The 23532-nt window shown below is 44.4% G+C and overlaps 1 long non-coding RNA gene across 1 annotated transcript; it reads right to left on the reverse strand.

The window, feature by feature from the left end:
* Positions 1-3118: 3118 nt before the first annotated feature.
* LOC143835728 (uncharacterized) lies at positions 3119-5115 on the reverse strand. The gene is made up of 2 exons (XR_013230332.1): positions 4929-5115; positions 3119-3384 (listed from the first exon to the last, which is right to left on the reverse strand). It is a non-coding gene; the product is annotated as an uncharacterized LOC143835728 (long non-coding RNA).
* Between the last annotated feature and the right edge of the window lie 18417 nt (positions 5116-23532).

Below are 23532 nucleotides of genomic sequence, written 5' to 3' on the forward strand. Positions count from 1 at the left end.
ATTTCTTTTCATCTCAATTATTACTTGCTAATATAATCTAAGATCGGACTCCATCTTGTTCTGAATTCCAGTGCTAATTTATTTTGTATCAAATATGTAGGTTTTGACATTCTCCCATACTCCAACAGTTTATTTAACCCATCTAATGTCTGGTAAGAATTCTTTTTTCCATCTCATTTTGTAAAGGATCCCAACAGATTTTACCATGTATTTAAAAATCTCATTATACATTTTAATATTATTTGGTAACATACACTTTGTATCCAGAACTAATTTAACTTTTGCATCTCATCATGAATCATAATCCAGGAATTCCTTGCCTTCTGTCAGGTCCACCACATATGATGAAATGATGTATTTATATTCTGATATGTCCAGCATTTGCCATTATAGTGGTTAATAATTCTTGCTATATTGGGGGAGGGGGGGCAATATGCCATCTCAAAATATTTTCTACTAGTTGCCTTTTAACATCTGACAATCAGTACATTTCAACTAATTAGCCCACAATACCTCCCATTGATCCATACTTACATTCTCTTCAAGGTTTTCAGCCCATTTTGTCATACTTGTTCGGTTTTAGGGTCATTCTGCAATACCATTTTATAGATTTGTCTAACGAATGTTTTATATCACCTGCTACCAATTTTTCATAAATAGATTTCTTCTCTCAACTTACTGCCTTCTTTCATAAGTTGCTATTTCCATTTTGTGACTGCCGGATAGTAAATCAGCCAAGTTATCTGTGGCTAGAGACACACTACGTTTTGTTGTCTTTATTGGTAGCCTGTGAAGGATTTCCTTTGTTCTAGGTCGGATAGTAATTTATTCTAAACCTGTTTGCAGCACAGACAGACAGCGAAGCCTTTGTTTGCTCTTCTCTATACTTATAACCAATTCTATATTAAAAGAAAAGTCTTATTCAGCTGTTTACTCCTCTGTATATCCCCCTGCAGAAGCTGATGCAAAACAGGCTGATCTCCTGTATAATTTTCTCTGACTATTTCACATATAATATGATCCTTTAACAATTCACATAGCATATTGTATTTGAGAATAGTTTGTAGAGGTTGTATATTGTTATTAAAATTGTTTGTACACTTTTTCAATGTGCATAATATTTTTGTATTTGAGGTTTCTTTGTGGTTTATTTATCCTTTCTGAATTTTTCCACAAGGTTCCTTGTTGCTGTTTTTGTTACTCTTATATATATCTTCTTTATGCCAGTAAAGGTATTGTGTGTGTGTATATATATCTTAGCAGGACAAATCCCATCTTGTTCTCATGAGTCACATCTGAGATACACCTTCTCAACTGTTACCCACTATTGCGGTAAAAATGTATAGTTCACATTTTAAAAAGAAATCAGTCTGTATGCTTGTGGTAATAGTGGGCCATTACCTTCTTTATGAATAAGAATAATATTTGCTTCTTGCCAAGTCAGTGACAAGTTCTGTGTCTCTTGGATTTCATTCATAACTTTATACAAAGAAAAAGATTAGTAATAAATCATAGTCAAGTTATCTGGGCCATGAGTTTTGTTGCATTTGAGTTTTTTATGGCATCGTTTCTTATATATTTTCTGATTTAAGTTTTTTAGGATCAAGTGAAAACTCTTATCATAGAATAATAGAGTTGGAAAAGATCTCCAGCATCATCTAGTCCAACCACCTGCAGAACGCAGGCAATTCACAACTACCTGACTACCACAGTGACCCTAGTTTCATGCCCAGATGATGCCCCCCCACCCAGAATCCCTGGCCAGTCTGTCATTGCTGATTCTTTTATATAGCTCTGAAGGCCTTCATATCTGTAGAGTCTGCTTTGTGTTGTAGTTGTTAGTTGTTAATAGTGTCCAACCCATCGTGACCCCATGGACAATGATCCTCCAGGCCTTCCTGTCCTCTACCATTCTGCTTTGTATAAGTGTCTTAAAAAGTTATTTATCTCTACCTGTACAATTTCTCTGTTTAAACAGTCTGTTGACCTTTTCTGGTTCCTGGTATCTTTCTTTTTTTTCTTTTCTTAAACAACACACCAAATACCAGCCAGGTTTATTTGCATTTTCAAAGTGTCTTTACTTTAAAAACTTTATTTTTTCATATCTTCCACTTCTATTCAATCTAACTGAGCTCTTAATTTTCTCAACTCCTTCAATTTCTTTTTGCTTCCTGCCGATTTGTGTTCTTTTCCTACTTTTTTAGTTGGTCTTAGTTTAGATTGTTTACTAGCATTTCTTTGTTCTTTTCAGCTGCAATTCCTATCAATGTCTCTGTTATAGTGATATTATTTGGCTTATGCTCTGATAAACATTGTTGGTAGAATTTCTGTCTTGATTTTTGAGATAAGAATATTAGACATCCAACATCTCTAAGAATTGAACTCCATCAAAAGTCATTGGAAGCTAGAGTATGGCTGAGCTCTTTCAAGCTAAGGCTATGGGTTATTTTTGCTTTGGAAGCTGAAGGCCTGCTGTTCTTTCTAAAAGAAGATGCTTACCATTGTCAATGGATGGAGACAGTAGGTGCTAGATTAAGGCAGGTTTATAACTGATGACATCTTCTTGCATGGTTAGACAAATATTCTTTCATTTGTCTAGCATCACCTTATGGAACTAGTTTACTACAGTGATTTGCTCTCACAGAGTCTGCTTGAGTCAATTCTTTGTTATTTTACCTCCCTGGACTCTGCCATTATACATGAAACACATAATTTCCCCCTAGTTAGGACATTCACTTTAGCTTGCCTTAAAGCCATCCCATTAAAAGTATTATTCTGTTTCTTACTAATTTTAGGAACCTCTGGATCCCACCACTTTTAACACCCTCTCCATTTAATAAGCTCCAAGGGTTTGGTTGTCAATTTTCTGTCTAACGTATTTTTCTTTAGCAAATAATGTATTTTTTTTTAGTTTTTGCTCAAGATCAACTGATCGTATGAGCTCTCTAACAGAAAGGAAAGGAATAATCAGTGTAAAGAGAAGACAAGAATAAAAAAAATGGGGGGGCCTGGAGATCAGAAAGTGTCGAAGTAAGATTATAGCTGATCATTGAGAATACAAAGGTAATGACTAAAGGGTAATTACACAACTTTAAGTATGACAACGAAGACATTGAAATGGTTTTTTTGTTTTGTTTTGTTTCTTGGATCTCTCACCAGCCAAGTGGAAACTGCAATCAAGAAATCAGAAGAAGACTGAAACTGGGAAAGCCATCCATGATATAGTTAGAAAAGATTCTTTATGGATGTGTTGCTGGTGATTCATGCCACAGTATTCCTCATGGACCAGGATGGCAGAAGAACACAAATCTCCTTGAGGATAGGCATTCCATGAAGGCCCCTTCTCAAGTTACTACCCATCTGGCTGAAGTGATGGCAGGGCCCCTGAAAGTCAATGCAATGTTCAAGTTAGGTTCTTATGTAAGTAAAAAGTCACAACTGTTAGTAAAGTCTAAGAGTACAATCTTATGCAGAGTGATTACAGTCTAAACCTCACTTATAGTAGTCTAGTCTGGATTTTATCAGTGCTAGTGTGATTGGAGACAGGTCCACACTCACCATGCCAATATAAACTTGCAAAAAGCATTCCTTGGCGCCTTTGCCACATGCTTATCCAGTCTGAAAAAGGAGACTATGAACCTGCTCTTTCAAAGAGGAATTCAGTTTCCTTAACAAGACACATTACATTATTTCTCCTTTGTCAACTTTACTAGGAATGGGCATGAAATGAACCACAAAGCAAAACTAGTCATGAATTTTGCCATATATGCTGTTTGCAAAGTTTGTGGCAAGATGCCTGGCATGAACTTACCATAAATTCTGACATTGTTTGTGGAAGTTTGTGCCAGTTTGTCAGTTGATCATTTTGACACATGCAGGTTTGAGAATATATAGAACAGACCCTGTGCAAGCTGAAGATGCCAAACTTGCAGTGCACCTGCTCAGGACAATTTACAGTCCCTCCATGTTTGGTGTCCCCAGCTTGTACATGTGGTCATTTCCCCAGAAAGCACCTTCCTAGGAGCACCTTTTTTGGGAGAGCTTGTAAATCTAACCCTCATTAATGTTAGAGGGCAGGAGAGTAGAGTCAGGTGGAGATCCCATACAAGTTTAGTATTTGGGGGAGGGGAGGGGCATTCTACCAGGCCATGTATCTCATGAAGTGCCCCCCCAGGGGGTCTGAAGTATACATCATCTCCCCCCATTCTCTATCGCCTTGGTAGGTGGGAGTAGATGGTGATTGGCTGCCGCCATATTATGTTATGATTTTAATGTCTTTTAATGGAGTTTTAATTGGGATTTTTAAGACAACTGTTACCCGCCACAAGCCTACCCAGGGACTGGTGGGAAATAAATCAAATAATAATAAAACAATAATAATGAAGTGAACCAGTTCATAAGGCAGATAAAAATTCATGATGATCTGTGGTTTGCAAACAGGGAATAACATGAACCATGAACTGCATTTTCTCATTTCATGTCTACCCTACACTTCACCCCTAGGCTACAAGCCTATATTATGGATTTCATTTGTTTACCCCACATCCAGTTCCTCACTGTCTACAGACACTGGTTTAGCACATTCATTGCCTCTGGAATTATATGGGAGATGAGGGACAGAGTTAAGTAGCATCCCTATGTTGATAATTACAAACCTCTGTATCATTTCCCCCACTGGTTTCATGTAAATATCAATATGCATGAAAGAGAAGTGACCAAGAGAATACCACAAACAATGGTACTGAAAGCCACTAAAAGATCCCAGAGAACTAACATTAGTGAATTATCCCTACAAGTACACAGACTAGTATACATCATCAGTTAAGATGACCAAATCAGTTTCAGTGTCATGGACCAGCCAGTTGCCACCTCCTCCAAGGAGGAGGAGGAATGAGAAAAGTCAGACCCCACCCCAATGAAATACCTACCTGAGCAATGGGGGATACAAGAATCATTCTCTGTTGTAGCCAGACTGCTCATTCTAGCAGGAATAGGAAAAAAAATGGCACAGAGGCTAGAGCCTCAATCACCACTGGCTTCTCTTAAACCAGCAGAGGGTAGAAGGAGAGTGGAGCATTTAACAGCTCTAGAGAGAAGATGAAGCACCTGCCTAATCGCCCAGCAGTGATCAGCGTTAATTCCTGAAGCAGAGTCTTTACAGGACCAGGATTGACAAGCTGACAAGGAAGCAGTAAAGACCTGCACCTGGAGGATGAGGAATGCAGTGGTAAAAAGCAACACCTGGCCTTTAGGGGATGTGTCAGCAAAAGGAGGCAGATAAAAGGATTGTGCTCAGCAAGGTCTACTGTGTTCTACTCCTTTATGAGCTGAGCTGCTTAATGAATAAAGGTCTACTTTGATTTGCTATTTTGTACTTCATCTTTGTTAACCTTGCTGGATCCTACAGCTTGAGTCTCAGACCTTGTATCCTACATTGATTCCCAAGCCCTGGCCTCTCCTTCCCCTAATCCATGGACAAAGACTTTTGGATATCTGACTCTGGATCAGTTTGTAGACCTTGCTCATGTATCTTGTTTTATTTGTTATTGTATTTTTTTATCCTTGAAACCCTGAATAGAGCAATAGAGTAATTGTGTCAAGTTTTGCCCTGCCTGTAATGTTCAGTATAATCTAGAACAAAAAACAGATTGAAGTTGAAAAAGTAATTATTGTGGGTTGTGCTTTGTTGTGTTAAGTATTGTCAAGTGCTATTGGCTGTGCCTGATTGAGCAAGTGTGTGCTGGGGGTGGTGAGTAACAGAGGAATTATAAACCCCACCCTGTGCTGGGCTGTGACTCTGTTAGTTGAAGCCTTCTCCTTGCCAGAGTTTGGAGATCACCCTATCTTAATCTGCAGATAAAGATCCAAGAGTCAATAAATGTATTTCTGGAAGATATGAATACTCAAGGTACACCTCTAGTCACCTGCAAAGGTGTGTCATGTTTGATTGCCTCCTTGAAGAAAAAAATGGATGGAGTAAACTCTATGCTAGGCATTTATGATGGAAATATAGAGACTGACTAGAAGAGAACATCATAGAAGAGGAACCAGGAGGCTTTAGAGAAGGACAGTATACTATGGATTACTGTATGCTGGTTGACCACCTAGCAGCTGAATATTCTTCTAAGAAATCAACTTCCCTTTGTATTTCTTGTATTGACTTTAAATCTGCTTTTGATTCTGTTCCAAGTGAAACATAATGGGCTATATTGGGCAGGACATCGGCAGATAGGTGGTTGCTTGCCCTTATAAAAATTTTGCATGAAAACTCTGCTGTAAGAGTTAAATGTAGGCCCCAAGTACATCTTACAGATTTAATCAAGATGGGAAAGGGAGTTCAGGGGGTTGCATATTAGACTCTCTACTATTTAACGTCTTTATCAATGATAATGGCTGCTATCTTAAAAACCCATTCCCCCCCAAATTACATATCATCATTACTTTATGCTGATGATCTAGCCTTATGCTGATGATTTAGCCTTATTCTCCATAGGAATGAAAAGAGCTTAGAGAGGCTTAAACTCCATTCATACAAACAATTTGCTTAGGTGGATTTTATTAGCTGAGATCTGAGAAGACAGACAATTGAAGTGTTCTGCCCACATCCTCAGGCTGAGGAAGTGTACATGGAAACCTAGCATAAGATGTGGACACATTCAATGACTGTTTAATGAATATGGGATACATCAGATTCTTTGTTAGTGATTTTATCTACGAAGAGCTTAGCAAATTGGTCACAGTGAGCTCGCGAGACATGCATTATTCTGTCTTGTGGACCAAGAACAATACTCTTACAATCTGAAACATAATTGTAGGATGACACTGTAGATGTAGTGCTGGTATAAAAGTATAATCTCTTTCTCACCATCAACACCACAGAGTAAGCCCTACAACAGGCTCTAACTTGAGTAAAGTCAGATTCAGGCTTTATCCTCTGTAGTTCTGGCTATTGCTACAACCAATTCCCCCAGGAGCTGAATGTAATGTAGGAGCTGAACATAATGCACAAGAGAGCACCTAGGAGCAATAATGTCTATTATGCTGGTAGCCTTCTGTCTCCAGAGGCTCACTAACTCATTTACACTACTGCCAGCCATATTAGTCAGAAAATCCCACAGAGCTCTCAGGAAAAAAAATTATATCCCTATTTCTGTGACAGTTGAACATCCTAATTGGTCTTTCAACCCTGATGGGCTTTATGTCACGTTAGTCTAAACCCAACCAGATCTGAGCATAACAACTGAGTCATTAAATATTAAACTCCTACAATTCTCCCATCCTTTAACACCAAGGTATTAGTTGTTCTGCTATGTACAATGAGTTCAATATTAACAGAGGCAGCTCCATGGTTATCATGAAATCCTGAGCTGCCCAAATCATCAGAGCCTCAGTATTAGTGCTTAAGGTCCCTCAGACCTGGGTCTCAATTTTCAGGCCAGTCAAGGCGATTTGGTAGTGGGATGGGTAGCATACCAACAAAATCCCATGCCTGTATTATGAGGCCAACCCTGCATAAACAATCAAAATTAGGAAACTGACATATGGGATGTTTGGCAATGAAGATGGAATGTAGATAGATTATTATAACGCTACCTCCCTCAACCACTAAGCAGTGCATCATGGACCATGCCACTTCAGCAGAGAAATATGAGTTATCATCGGAGGAAGAGGACAACCCTCCCCACAAGCCCTGCCTTAGCAGACCCTTCCTACGAGGCTGGTTTCTCAGGACCATCCCCAAAGGGCTCTTAGTCAGCATCAACACTGCTCCCTGAGACAGCAGGGCCCTCTGTGCTGCAGACCAGCTAAGGACTCCTGAAAGACCTCAGGAAGAAAGGTGAAGGTCTAATGGACAAGGCTTGAACCAGTGCAGGAGTGCACACTTTGTGGCCCAAGACCTCCCCTCTGCAGAGTGTGCCAGGATAAAACAATAAGTCACTGCAGAATGTGACCTTGTGAGTAAGAAAGCTGACTTTGCTTGTGGAGAGGAGCCAAATTTGGGACCAGTTTCATATGTAGTGAAATTTCCTATGTAAATCTGCAATGAGGTGAAGCCAAAGTGGGGCCTGCATTTCTCCTCATTTCTCTTCTCACCAGTTTTTTGGGCTGCGTGCTGTCAGTTCTTGAAACCACTTCAGGTGGTCCTTGGACTGCTTTGAGACTTCATTTCTGGAATATGTTACCTGACCCTGGACTTGGACTTTGGACTGTGACCCTAGAACCATCTAAAGCACCAGAAGAAAGCGGCAAGAGCAAGCAGGTGAGAAATGGCAGGGGGCACGATTTTTTAGAGCGTCATGCAATATCACTGGCATGACGCTATTTGTTTAGATGTGCAGAAAAGCCCCCAGAGGCACTTAGTTGGAAAGAAAATCAGGAAGCAAACGTGCTTGAACTGTCTAACCCGGTTTCTCACTGTCATGCCTATTCCTTATGAACATTCTGGGTATGTTTGAGAAAAGGTTACCCATTCTTAATCCCTCGCTTCCCTTATCCTGGGGGAGTGTACTGTGCTAAAACCTGCTTGTTTAATCATCAATGCATTTTGTATAATTGTTTTTGTAATTCTATTTTTCAAAGCTTGTTTTAGCTGGTTTGGTTGTTCTCCATTGTGTTTAAACAACAACAAAAACACTAGATATTTAAAAAGTGATTGCTGGCAGGGGATCATGGGAATTGTAGTCCATGAACATCTGGAGGACCACAGGTTGACTACCCCTGGACTAGATAATTAAAGGACTATTTCAGCATCATTGGAAGAGGCTGCATCTTAGGCTTAAATGATCTCCCATGAAACATGCTGGTAGGCAGTTCTTGGTTGGGGATGGGGTTGAGCTGGTAGATGGAAGCAGCTCTGGCAAGCAAGCAGCAGATATGGGGGAGGGGAGAATTACAGATGAAGGATAGGTGGAATCACTCTCATTCTATTCATATCCCACTCCAACACTAAATCGATGAGATGGGAATATGGTGGAGGTTGGTGTCGTGCAGAAGAGTTTGGAAAGCCATGATGTTCCTATTGGTAACATTAGGAATGCCATAGGCTTTCTAAGTTGTTCAGAGACTTGAAACTTTGCTCAAAAATGCAAAACTATACAATGATTTTTCAAGAAACTATCTCTTTGCCATGCCAAATTCTGAAGCCAGCCAAGAAGAGTTTGCTCTTCTCCAATTTTTAAAGAATGGGCCCCATTTAATTAAATGTATACCCACATCAAGAAAACTCCATGTCAATGGGGAAAGGCAAAGGAATAATAGCGTGACACCAATACTAGACCTTTCTGCAATACCATCAGCTGAAAATACAAAGGTCTTTTTTAATATATTGAGGTGAGCTCCAGCTTCCTTATTGATTACTTCTGTGCCAGAAAAAGAACCAAAGAAATCAAAATATAATGGGGAGAAAAGTTTCTTACTAGTGCAGGGATATGAAATATTGTTCTTGTGTTGTTGTTTTTTTTAAAGCATCAACCTAAAAGTAAGAAAACAAAATTACTATATTGTTGGAAATGTCATAACTGGCTGTTTTCCTTGAAAGATGCTTTCACATCACTTTCAAAAGGAGAACACAGAACAGCCGCACAGTATTAAGAATTGTTCTTTTGTTTAAATGTAGGCTATCATGGTGAAGATGAGATTAACATGGCTGCACAATGGTTTTGCCCAATGTACCATTATTGGCTGTGCATGTGCTTGCCTGAAAAATAATTCCCGATAGCTAGAGAAATGAACAACTGGCTCAGAAACTGAACCAAGCAAATGTATTCTATTAATACAGACTGTTCTATTAACACGAACTCAGAAATTTGTCTGGAAGCAAAGTCAGACAGCATGTTGGGGGAAGGGCTGAGGCTTCATTGTAGAGGTACTGCTTGGCATGCAGAAGGTCACATTTTAAATCCCTAGCATCTCCAGTTACAAAGGACCAGGTAGAAGGTGATGTGAAAGATCTCTGTCTGAGCCCTTGGGGAGCCATTGCCAGTCTGAGTAAACGATACTGACCTTGACAGACCAATCTGATTTATACTGGCCATGTTTCTGCTTTTGCTTTCTCTTCCACTTGGCCAAAGAGCCAATCTGTTAAGAAAGTAGGACCATTTCCACACTGGAGGCTTTGCACTGAGTTGCAGGTTGGAATTTGAGCTGAGGTAGGTTGCCCTGCCTCTTCCTGCTCCCGCATGGAGGAGCATTTGATCTGTCCACCCCAGATTTGTGCTCCTGCACAGGAGCCAGGTCAACTGGCAGGCATGCTAAAGTGCCAGGAGAGAATTTCAACAGTTCTGTGTGAGCAATATATTAATTACATCAGGATAGCTTTCTTAGAGTTCCTCTCTGTACGTTTGATCTTATCTTCTTGCAGTCAGTAAGTCCTACTGTGTCTCATGTAGACACACTTGTAGTGGGATTCTCCAAAAGTGATTGAGGCCCATTCCGCACAAGGACCAATGTTGCCAATTGGTCCCTGAAAGCGGAAACGCTATTTTTAATAGTGCAATCTCGGCGTTACGCATACTTGCCTTTGTAGTGGAATCCAGTAGTGTTTCAATTGTTTCCCACAGGTTTCCGGTCTTGCAAAAATTACTATCCAGGAAGCGATTTTTTCCTTGCTTTGTCCCGCCCCTGGCCATCAATCAAACGAACAGACAATAGGCGGCTGTTTTCATGCTCCCGAAAAGCCCCTTTGCCTTTAAGAACAGGGTTTTAAAAAAACACACACACACACGTTGCAACGAATATGCCTTGATTCCTCCTAACGTAGAGACACATCTAGCTGGCATGTGAGCTGGTGAGTCATCGTTACCATGCTCCCCCGAGTGAAAAAAAATCCCCCCCCCCGTGCATGGGCGCAATTTTCAGCCAAAAATAAAGTGAACTTGCAAACAGGGCTGTGTTGTGCTTGGTGACTTAGGGGAGCTTTAAAGCAGTTCTGTGGAGGGACTGTAGCCGGAGAAGCCTCGCTGGATGAATGAAGGCTCGCCGGTTCGTTGCTTTCTGCTCGCTCCAAGAAAAAAAAATGGTGATCGCTTCACTTGGAAGTTCAGAGGAGAGAGCCAGGGGGAGGGACTTGGCTGGAACCGCAACAGTGGGAACGCACAGGTCTTTTTCGCTAGTGTTGCAGATTGTTTGCAAGAGTGTAGCACTTTTCTGAGGGTGAATCCACTTTTATGGATTTCCCTTTAAGCGCTACAACGAATCGCTTTTTGCGGGACTGTTTCAGGAGTGTGGCAGATTGTTTGCGACATCATGCGTAACTGCAAATTAGTAGCGTTTACAATTTGCAAGCCTTTTGCAACATTGAAGTCGTGCGGAATGGACGAGTCTTATTCTTAAACCAGTAAAAGTAAACCTGGGTAGAGTAGAACTGAAGAGGACCTTCCATTTTCATTCAGAAAAAAGAGTGTTTCATTTTCAGAAGTTTGGAGAATAAACATTAAGAGCAGACTGAGCAATGTCCACCATTCTGTTGTGATTCAAAGTCTGACCAAGGAAAGAGAGAGTTTCTCATTGACCAGTTGGCCAACCACAACACAGAACAATTTAAAGTTAAGGGAAGTTAACATTTATGTATACACCATGTAAAACCTCTGTACTTCCTGCTCATTCTTCAGTGGTTTCTTTCCCACTCTTCCCAAGTGCAAATTTAGATTTCTTCTGGCTACAGTAATTGAGGGAGGAGAGGTAAGCAAGTTGTGGACAAAGATAATAGTTGCTGCTCTGTAAAAAAAAAAAATAGCATTCTGGTATTCAAGTCTCTCCCGCCCCTTGCTTTGCATATTTTCCCATGTATTATTATTATTATTATTATTATATTTATATTTATACCCCGCCTCCCCCCGAAGGCTCGAGGCGGCTTACATAACCCCGTCCCCTAAAACCATAAAATGACAATAAAAACCAATAATTTACAGTAATTGTAATAGCGATGGCGTAATCTACTCATTTGCTCTCCGCATCCTCATCTACAGCGGGGGGTGACGCTCTCTGCCACCAGTTTGTGAGGGGGGGGCTGATCTTCTTTCCGCCCGGCCTCAGTTATAAGCCTGGCGGAAGAGCTCCGTCTTACAGGCCCTGCGGAATGCTGGTAATTCCCGCAGGGCCCTCAGCTCTTCCGGGAGCTCATTCCACCAGGTTGGGGCCAGGACCGAAAAGGCCCTGGCCCTAGTCGAGGCCAGGCGGGCTTCCTTGGGGCCGGGAACGACCAGTAGGTTAGCCCCCGCAGAGCGTAAAGCCCTGCGGGGGATATAGGGCAAAAGGCGGTCCCTCATATATGCTGGGCCTAGACCACGGATGGCCTTGAAGGTCAAAACCAAAACCTTGAACCTGATCCGGAAGGCGACCGGTAACCAATGCAGCTGCCTCAGAACTGGCTGGATGTGAGCCCTCCATGGTGTAGCTGTGAGGACTCTAGCAGCCGCATTTTGGACGAGTTGCAGTTTCCGGATCAAGCCCAGAGGCAGGCCGGTGTAGAGCGAGTTACAGAAATCTAGTCTAGAGGTGACCGTCGCATGGATCACTGTGGCCAGGTGTTCGGAGGACAGATAGGGCGCTAGTAGCCGAGCCTGGCGAAGATGGAAAAATGCCCGGCTAGCTACCTGTTTAACCTGTGCCTCGAGTGTTAGTGAGGCATCAATGGTCACCCCTAAATTCCTGGCCTGAGATGCGATATTAAGTTGCGTCCCGGCCAGAAAGGGTAAGCGCGCTTCCTGATCTGCCCCCCTACGGCCCAACCACAGAACCTCCGTCTTGGAGGGGTTGAGTTTCAGGCGACTCTGCTCGAGCCATCCAGCTACGGCTTCCAAACATCTGGCAAATGGATCTGGGGGGGAGTCCGGGTGGCCATCCATGAGGAGAAAGAGCTGGGTGTCATCAGCGTACTGGTGGCAACCCAGCCCATAGCTCCGTACCAGTTGAGCCAGAGGGTGCATAAAGATGTTAAATAATGTAGGAGAGAGCACCGAGCCCTGTGGGACCCCACAAGGGAGCCGGTAAGGGCCCGATACTTCCTCTCCCACGGCTACCCTCTGTGTCCGGTTTTGGAGGAAGGAGCGTATCCAGCGTAACGCTGTACCCCTTATCCCCGTACCGGCAAGGCGGCTCGCTAGCAGCTCGTGATCGACCACGTCAAACGCGGCCGACAGATCTAAAAGAACTAGCACAGCAGAGCCACCTCGGTCAAGCTGGCGACGGAGGTCATCCAACAAGGAGACCAACACAGTCTCCACCCCATGACCAGGGCGGAAGCCAGACTGGTATGGATCGAGTGCCGAAGTATCTTCCAGGAACGCTAGGAGCTGGTCCGCCGCAGCCCTTTCCACCACCTTACCCAGGAACGCTAGATGCGCTACTGGGCGGTAGCTTGCAGGGTCATGTGGGTCCAGGGATGGCTTCTTGAGGAGAGGGCACACCATCGCCTCCTTCAGCACCTCAGGAAACTCCCCCAACTGGAGAGAGCAGTTAACAATATCCCTGAGCTGCTCACCTATCCGTCCATCCCTCCCCTTAAGGAGCCAAGATGGACAGGGATCAAGGGGGCAGGTGGTTGCCCTCATCCTCCCCAGCAACCCGTCCACTTCGGATAAAGAGAGCCGCCTGAAGCCATCAAACGTTACCTCCAAAGGCGGCCAACGGGCCTCTAGTTCATTAACTGTATTAACTGTAGCTGGAAGGGAGTGGCGGAGCGACAAGACTTTATCCGCAAAATGGCTCGCAAATGCCTCACAGCTGATGGTCAAATTCCTACTATTTTGGCGCCCATCTTCCAGGGCGGTAAGAGATCTAACAACCCTAAATAGTTGAGCTGGGCGAGAGCTAGCGGATGCAATTTCCGCGGCAAAGAAATCACGTTTAGCCGCTTTCACTGCCATCTCATACGCCCTCATAAACGTGCGATGAGATGTTCTTGTAGCCTCGTCACGGGCCTTCCGCCACACTCGCTCTAGTCGTCTCAATTCCCTCTTCTTCTCCCGGAGCTCCCCAGTATACCAGGGTGCCCGTTTGAGTCGAGGGCAGAGAAGACGTCTAGGAGCAATCTCATCTATAGCAGCCGACAGGCGGGACTGCCAGTCCTCCACCATGGCCGCTAATGAGATGCCGGGAGGTTTCGGGTCCCGCAGAGCATTCTGGAAACCAATTGGATCCATGAGTCTCCTTGGGCGGGCAAAAATGCGCCCGCCGCCCAACTGGGGAGGGGGTGGGGTTTTGATCCGAGCCCGCAGGGCATAATGGTCTGACCATGGTACGGCCAAAGCTGTATCCAGAACCACCTCTATCCCTGCCCCAAAGATCAGGTCGAGGGTGTGGCCGGCCTGATGGGTGGGCCCAGCAACAAATTGCGAGAGCCCCAGCGTCGCCATGGCCGACACTAGGTCCGAGCCAAGTCCTGGGGGCAGCGCGTCCGCATGGACATTGAAGTCCCCCAAGATTATAAGCCTGGGGTACTGCAAGGCCCAGGCGGCCGCCGCCTCCAGCAGGCTCGGCAGGACATCTGGTTGGGCGTTGGGCGGACGGTATACCAACCAGATGGCCAAGCTCTCGACCGAGTCCAACCCAATACCAACGCACTCCACTCCCCTGATGTCTGGGGCCGGGAGATGGTTTACATGCCCAGTGGAAAGCAATGAAAATGGCACATTGAGCAATTTACATGCATGTGTGAGCCAGCCTTCATCTGTGATACTGGCCTGGTTTGAATTTGCCTTGAGACTTGAGAGATTGTGCATCTGTCCTCATCACAGATGCTGAGAGTCACATCTAAAAAGTAGCCATTGTTTTGCATGTCTTACACTTTGCTGAGCAACATGAAAGGCAAGATGCAATCACAGACTCTGACATCTGCAACACATTTGAAGCTCTGCAGAGTTAAAGCTGCCTTACAATGATTCGGAGCTGGGTCATCATCCTTACAACAGGGCAGTATTATTATCCTCAGACTGCAAACAATGGGCTGGTGTTGAGGCTTAGAGAATAGCGGCTTTCCTATGCCACCAGCTGATACAAGATTAGAACTGAGGAGACCTCGGGTTCTTAACACACCAACATGGGAGCTGTCAGTCGAGCACCTTCTTTGTGGCATCATAAAACCTTAACTGGAGAGCTATTGGATACTTGCACTAGTAATTAAGCACTTCTCTAGCTGCCAGAGGTGGGTAACAAGCTGGAACAGCAGCAGAACAAATTAGCGTTTCATTGTGTTTGTCCTCCGGCAGTCAAATGACTGCCGTTCTTTTGTACTGACAGCCCCAGCTGGGTTGGGATTCATAAACATTGGTCCTCCTGTAAGTCTGCGCACACTGGAGTGAGTTCTGTAAGCAGCAGAGTGATAGAGCTTTAGCCAGAGAAGGTGAGTTTCCCTCCTTCCACCAGTCATGCACCACTACTGTGCAATCTGCCGTGTATTCTCATGGATACCATGGTTATCTATTGCATACTGTGGATTAGGATCATCGCCAGCAATGTGAAGCTGGAAGCAGGAGACACTGTGGGAGTGAGGTAACAAATGCTTTTTTTGAAAGTCAATTGAGGTTGTTTTGGGGGCAAGTGGAACTTGCAGTTGAGGGAGAGAAGGTAGGTGAGGGGTGCCATTAGATACAAAGCCTATGTATGGTGTGAAGAAAATGGACAGAAACATTTTTCCCCCTCTCATGAAAAAGGAGTTGGTTCTTATATGCCACTTTTCTCTACCCGAAGGAGGCTCAGAGCGGCTTACAGTCGCCTTCTCTTTCCTCTCCCCACAACAGACACCCTGTGAGGCTGGTGAGGCTGAGAGAGCCCTGATATTACTGCTCGGTCAGAACAGTTTTATCAGTGCCGTGGCGAGCCCAAGGTCAGCCAGCTGGTTGCATGTGGGGGAGCGCAGAATCGAACCTGGCATGCCAGATTAGAAATCCGCACTCCTAACCACTACACCAAACTGGGGTTTGTCCAGACCTGGGTAGCTCAGGCTAGCCAGATCTTGTTAGCGGTCAGTCGTGGCTAGTATTTCAGTAGGAGACCACCAAGCAATACCAGGTTCATGAAGAAGAGCCAGACAATGGCAAACCACCTCAGGACATCTCTTGCTCTGAAAGCCCCATGAGGTCACCATAAATGAGCTGTGACTGGGCAGCACTTTTCAGCATGAGTACTTGTCTTTGGGCTTAACCTCTGGAACTGATTGACTGTAAATTAAAGGCAGGCAAAACTGAAAGAGTGCTTCACGCAGTAAGAGGTAGTTTGGTGGTATGGCGATGGCAACCGGACTGCATGAATTTATGAGGGGCTTGTACAGAATGGATCTACCACTGGCTGTTAACCATGACTGCTAGATGAGGGTTTCTGGTTGAGAGGCAGAATCCTCCTGATTGTCAGAGGCTGAGGAGCAATCAGCAGAGAAAGGCTTTTGCGTGAGGATCCCTCTTTGTAGGCTTCTCTGTGACTGGCCACAGGATGTGGAATGGATGGGCTGCTCTAGTACAGCTGCTCTTAGGTCTTACCAGAGTGGGATGTGGGGTTTGAATGGACGGCACCACTTTGATGGTGGCTCTGACAAAATAATTACTATTTTGAATGCCCTGGCAAATAGAAAATCAGCACAGCCAGGAAGGGAGAAGTTTTTTTCTTTGATGTGCTAGTTTTCTGTTTGTCTCGTTTTGTTTTGTTTTTAAGAACCAGCTTGGTTTAATAAGAGCAGCAGCTTTTAAACTGGATTCTCCACTCCTGCAGTCCCATGTTCCCACAGAGAGAGCTGCCAAGGGCACCCTGTCCCTTGCCCATTTTTAAAATGGGCTTCTCCACTAGTATAAAAATAAAATTAAGGTTCTGTTGTTGTATTGGCCAATCAATGTCAAGAATAAATGTCAGATCCCCTTGTTCTGTAGATATGACTGGGAGGAGTCTTGTGGGGAACATGATAAGAACACAGAATGATGACATGCCCTTCAGTACCTGGGACTCAAGATGGGCTGAATGATGACATGCCCTTCAGTACCTGGGACTCAAGATGGGCTGAAGGCATGTGCTTCCCCTGCTGGGAGCCATGGGCACCATAGTATTGGGAGCAACTGGATTCAAACTGGATTCCAAACAAAAAGTGAGAAGACAATATGATAATGGCTGGAGAATAAGGAGTGCCTCATAAAAGGAGGGCCCATGAGAGTCATGGGGGAGGATCCCAACTCTTTCCCCCCCTTTATGAGTCATCATGTCAAGGCCTTGCCTTGGAGCCTGGCCATAGTGGCAGCAGTTTTGGGGAGCCACTCTAAGCTGGAACAGCTTCCAGCATCTCCTTATGCCATGGCAGGGCCCAGAGCAGTGTGTGTCATCCACCAACGATGCAACCAAGCACAGAGTGAGTTTCAGCATACACCATGGCAGCAGCTGGGCCTGGAACAGCTCCTGATATCCACTGCCAGAATGAGTGGGCCTATTGTCTTCCTCTGCCACTGTGGCAGGGCTGGTGTGGCAGCATGGATACTCCAGCATGGATACCACCTCTTGTTGATGGGATGGAGCATATCCTTCTGGATTCAACATTCTCCCAGGCTGCACAGTCAATGTTGCTGAGCCCAGCATGGAGTCTGGGGCTACACAGCTGCTGCCACAGTGCTACTGCCACTGAGCACCAGAGATGTGCTCTCTGTGCCTGTGCAGCAAATGCTGTTTTACTTTTGGTGGGATTTAACCCCCTGTTGTTGTTGTTTTAAAGTTCCAGATTTTCCTGCAAATTTAGGGAGGGCCCCGAGTTTGCTGAAAAATTTGTTTAGCCTCCATGTGTCCCTGATCCATCATTTTAGCTATCATGGTGGTCACACATTGCTAAAATGTGGCCATAGTGACCAAGGGAAACATATCCTTAAGCTCTTAATTGCATAAGGCACTTGTGGCAAAGGCTGCTCGCATTTACTGTTTTGCAAAGATGTTTTATCCATGTTTCCGAGAACATATCAAGGGGAAAATAAACCACATTCCAACAATTTCTAATAATAAAACTCTTTTTTCCTCATATAAACAAATGTTTCACAATGTCCTGTGTTGTTACAAGCAACATGTTCTTTTGAGTTCCCAGAAATGCCCCAAGATAAATATGTACTCTCAACCTCTGGATCTGACATGTCCCTGGAACTCTTTCCACTGGACAGCTGTATGTTTTTAAAAGGGCGGGCCCAGCTGAAAGTCATTCTGAGTTAAAAGGCCCATTCCCCAGGCTACCATAGAAGGAAGAAAATGGAACCAAGTAACTGAAACAACTGCTTACAAGAGGAAGCAAACATATACAAACTGGGGGCAGGGAGTAAAGTCTTGGGTGGGCATGTCCCTCACGTCAATCTCTTTGAAAGCTGCAGAAGTTCATTTGAGAGCAGTCAGTGCAGCCCTTTTTTATGAAGTTTTTTTTGTTTATTCTATGGTGCAAAAATGTTATTCGATAGTCCCAGAGATGGGTCAAGTTCTAATTCTCACAAAAGTTCACTGGACTCCTTTCCAAAAGGCTTCAAGCATTGCAACAAATACTTCATATGTTAATAGCTGTTACAAACTGAATTTGGAGTCTGCAGACTGCCCCCGCCCCTTCAATCCCTTTGTAGCGTGTACATAAGAAATTTGCTCCCTGTGTGACCATAAAAAGACTTATACTTTGGTCTCCTGGCAAGACAATAGAAACGTGAATCTTGAAGAAGATGTCCTCTGAATTTACACACTCACACAAAACTGTGTAGTAAAGCTACCAGAGGTTTCATTATCACTCAAACCTTGTATACTTTCACCCTGGGTATCCTTATTTTTGCACAATTTTCTGTAGTCATGTTTTAAATCTTGTATCATTTCTGCTTCTATTACATACAAATGTCATGTAAATATTGTAATGGAAACAGATCACAAACACCAGAAATTCAAATAGGCAGAATGAAAAGGCTCAGCAAAATACAGAAACTGAAGGAAAGAAACAAATCTGTGATCTTAAACATGTGCCTTTCTGTTGAATGCATAGCTTAGCTTTGACTGTTTCTCAGGATATCTGACTTGCCAGTCACCCACCAGTCTGTGAGTTGTTTGCCACTATGCCATGGATCAGGATGTGAGAGAGTAAAGTACTCTTCCCATGTCCCATCCTGTCCCATCATATATAAACACAAACACCAATCTACCACTAGTTTTTTGGGACAACAACAACAAAGTGTGCGATTTAAACGTTGAATTGTGGAGAGCATTTCAGCCTGCTGTTGGCTGCTCTGAAGTGCTAGAGGGCCAGGATATAAACATTTTAAATTGAATCAACACTTGGATTCTGCAGTTACCACCACCTGCTTCTCCCATCCCCTAGATGGGATGGGATGGGGTGGGGGCTGAAAGAGCCAGCCAACATCTCTCCCCATTGGGAGAAGTTCTGGCTGGCTCCTTCCACTGGTGCTGGCCCTGCAGGTTACAGAGGCCCTTGTCTCTTCACCCAGGGGTGGGGTGGGGGCTGAAAGAGGCAGTCAGCACCTCTCCCCATTGAGAGAGGCGCTGCCCCTGCAGAGATGCTTGTCTCTGCACTGGATATCCATTCCTGTAGGGCACCAACCTCCAGGTGGGACCTGCAGACCTCCGGAAATTATAGGTGATCTCCAGACTACAGAGATCAATTTCTTTAATATCCCACTACTTTATGCCAATAAAGGTACTCTGACCTCACTAAAGTTTCTCTGACAAGGGTCAGCCCTGATCAGCACTTGGACCACCATAAAAGGCCAAGGTTTCTATGCAGAGGCAAGCAATGGCAAGCTGCCTCTGAAGATATCTTGCCTTGAAAACCCTACAGATTGCTATAAACTGGCTGCAGCTTGATTACAAAAAAGCCCTCCTGTCTGTCAGGATGATATATATATAGCCTCTTGCCATGATATATATATTGGCTTATTTAGCTAGTTGACCATGTTGGAGTCTGTTTGTTTATGTAGCCTGTTTGCCTTGTTTTATTACCCCAAGACTCTGGTCAGTTCTTCCTGCTTTCACACCTTTCCCCCATCCATCTCCATTCCCCTCCGGAATGCAACCTTAGGATCTCTCTATTTGGTTGTTGTGACTGTTTGAAGTCTTCTCGTGTTACAGGGGTTCTCATGGGAGGGGCTTGGGACTTGGGGTGATATGCTATGACTCTTTGTCTTTGCCTTAGTTTTGACAGAGTTTTGTCAAGAGTGCTTGCTTGCTCTGAATAAAGAAACATTTTTGCAAAGGTTTGCTTTTCTAATTAATGAAGATCCTCATACTCCACCTTCCCAAGGGACCTTCCACGGAACAGCCAGGAATTTCCCAACACAGCGTTAGCAACCCCACCCCAGCATCTTTGAAAGTCAGCATGTGCCCAATTTGGATCAGGGCTTTTTCACCACTGTACATTACTACAACTTGAAGCATGGGGCCCATACGCTGACATAACCCTTTAATGAAACCTGATGGGTTTGTGTTCACTAGCTAAGCAAATACAACAGTTTTGTTGTACTCATTAACTTAGTTTTTAGCAGGACATTGTGCTGTTGTTTTGCTTAAACACCTTAATTGGATTGTTGTGTAATTAATTGCAAGCCACCTAGAGGACTGGAACAGGCTGCCCACATATTTTTAAGTAGATGGGCTGCTGACATTGCACTGCAGCAACAGGGATCCCACCTGGATTTGTTGGAATTTTTTTGAATATGCAAGATTGTTGGAATATGCAAGTTCAGGAGTGTGCTTGATTCAAAAGCATATAAAGAATATCCTTCAGGATGCATTGGAGGAGATGTGTATTTAGCATAGTTAGAACAGGAACTTCCTAGTTTTTCAAATAATCCCCTCCAGTGTCCAGGTTGGCTCAGTTGGAGACTTCCCGCTCCTTTGAGCACACATCCATCTGGTTTGCATCTAGAACAGAAGAAATGACTGAAGATGACAGAACAGTTAGCTAGGTCTCTCTCCCTCTCCTTTCTACCCAAGATGTTTCTCTTCACAATAAAACTATTTTATTATTTTAAGCAGCCTGTGGTTTGCACCTCTCTCGCATATTTAAACTCTGCCAACATAATTGTGGCCTCAATCCCTAATCACCCATTACCCAAACCACCAGGGCTTTCCCATTTTTAAATGATCAGTTGAATATCATTAAATAACTCAGAGAGGTACCCTTTACCCAGGTGAAAAATGCACTTCAGTTTCCTGTATTTTTCCTAACCAAAGTGACTTGCTTTCTCTTGTCCTGAAGATCCATGGAAAGCCTTTCTCTCTCTCTTTTTTTTTTTGATGATGTTCTGGAGTTGTTTGGGAAATGATAGCTGAAGCCTAGATAAATCACAGCCACAATAAACTAATTTCCTTGATTGACGGTGCACCCGGGTGCTGAGGCAAGAGACAGTCACTCGTCCCAGTGCTGCAACCATCTGCTCTGCTATTTCTCCGAGAGGGAGTGATTGTTGATTAACGCTCTCTATGCAAATCCTTCTCCTTTACATGAAGTACCCTGCGATCATTTGCATAGCAGAGACTGATGAAGAAATTAGTCCATTTGGTAATACGGATAAAGGACCGTGAATGGCCCTAGATTGCCCGAGAGTGCAGGGTGGATGCACCCACTTTGGCACCTGTAATTTAGCACAAGCCACAAGCACGTCGTCCTCCACCAAGCACCAGCCAGCAATCAGCCAGGCTCTTGCAACGACATGCTGTGTTCCCTCGCAGGGAGGTTGAGGACACTCAGCACTATGCCAGCTCATCAGACAGTGATGCATAAGTACGCTCTGTTATCGAGGGTGGGAAGCTTTGAAGAACCAGTGCACACTGACACAGAGGAACAGATTGTGGTAGCAACTATGCATTTGGGAGGGGAAGAGTGCACAGAAAGAAAACGAGTTGCTATCATAGAATCATAGAGTTGGAAGCAGCCATATAGACCATCTAATCCAACCCCAGCTCAATGCAGGATCAGCCTAAAGCATCTTTGAGAAGAATATGTCCAGCCAGTGCTTGGATTATCAATGAGGGGGAGCTCACCACCCCCTTAGGCAGTTGATTCCACTGCTGAAGTATGCTGGCTGTGAAAAAAAAATCCTGTTAATCTAGTTGATAACACTCTCCACATAGTTTAAATCCATAACTGGGGGTCCTGTCCTCTGTTGCCAACAGGAACCTTTCCCTGCCCTCCTCTAAGTGACAATCTTTCAAATACTTGCAGACAGCAATCACGTCCCCTCTCAACCTCCTCTTCTCAAGGCTGAACATTCCCAAGTCCTTCAGACTTCCCTCATAGGACTTCCCTCATAGGGCTACAGATTAAGGTTGTGCACTTCAGGTTGATTTGGCTGCCTTGGCGATCACCGAAGCCCAAAACAGCACATAGGAGGCCAGCACTGCAGCGTGGAGAGGAGAGGTGGTGGCAGCGCGCCAGCCAGCTGCCGCATGCAGGCACAGAGCTCTGTGCCTGTGTGTAGCCACCAGCTGGCACTCCACCGCCACCATTGCCACCCCTCCTCTCCACTGGCCTTCTCGGGCTTCGGTGATCACTGAGGCGGCCAAGCCAAAGTGCACACCCCTACGCTATTTTTGTAGATGTGCAGAAGAGCCCTTTATTTTTGTATTTGGCCCTTTCTAGATAGCTCAGGGCAGGTAACAGGAAGATAACAGTCAATTACTTAAAAAACAGTTATAACCATTAAAACATCTACGTACATTACATTAGAACTTGGAGGGGGGAATCTTTATCTTTCTTGGAGAGGCTGGTCTTCCTTCTATTTCATGAGTGAGGTCAGCACTCCTTGATGAGCTGGTGGACCAGCTCTGTCTTACAGGCCCTGTAAGGTTCCACAGGGCCCTGATCTCTTTTGCCAGAGCATTCCCTCAGGATAGAGTCAGGGCCAAAAAGTCCCTAGCCCTGGTTGAGGCCAATCTCATCTCTTTTGGGCCAGAGCTCCTAAGCAGGGTTTTTTTTGTCAGATAACCTTAGTGCTCTTTGGAGGACATAGTGGAAGAGACAATTCCACAGATATGCTGGTCTTGTACCATTTAGGGCTTTAAAGGTTAAAATCAAACTTGAACCTGATCCAGCCTCCAACCTGGAGCCAGTGCAGCTGGGAAAACACTGGTGTCATATGGGTTCCCGTGAGGACCCGAGAGACTGTATTTTGAACCAGCTGGAGTTTCCGGAGCCGTCTCAAGGGAAACCCTGTATAGAGCAAATTGCAGAAGTCTAGGCTAGAGGTGACTGTTGCATGGGAAAGATTTCACCACTGGGAAAAAGGTAGTGACAGAAAGAGACAGAAAAATATTCCAGGGAAGAAACTTCCACAGGTTTGGTGCCATGATGGAGAAGGCCCTATCTCGAGTTGCCACCTGCCTAATCTCAGAAGCCTGGGGTACCTGAAGCAGGGCCTCTTAATAGTCAGGTGGCTAGAGCATCACTAGTTCAAAATTAATGCTTGCCCCATTTTGAATCCCACAGCAGAAGGCCAGGGAGGGCGGTAGCAAACACTTACTCTTTTCCCTTTGGTCATTTCATGGGCTGCAGAAGGCTTCATTTCCTGGCCCGACCCACTACAGCTTTGTACTCCA

Source organism: Paroedura picta, chromosome 1 (genome assembly GCF_049243985.1).
Source record: "Paroedura picta isolate Pp20150507F chromosome 1, Ppicta_v3.0, whole genome shotgun sequence".
NCBI lineage: Eukaryota > Metazoa > Chordata > Lepidosauria > Squamata > Gekkonidae > Paroedura > Paroedura picta.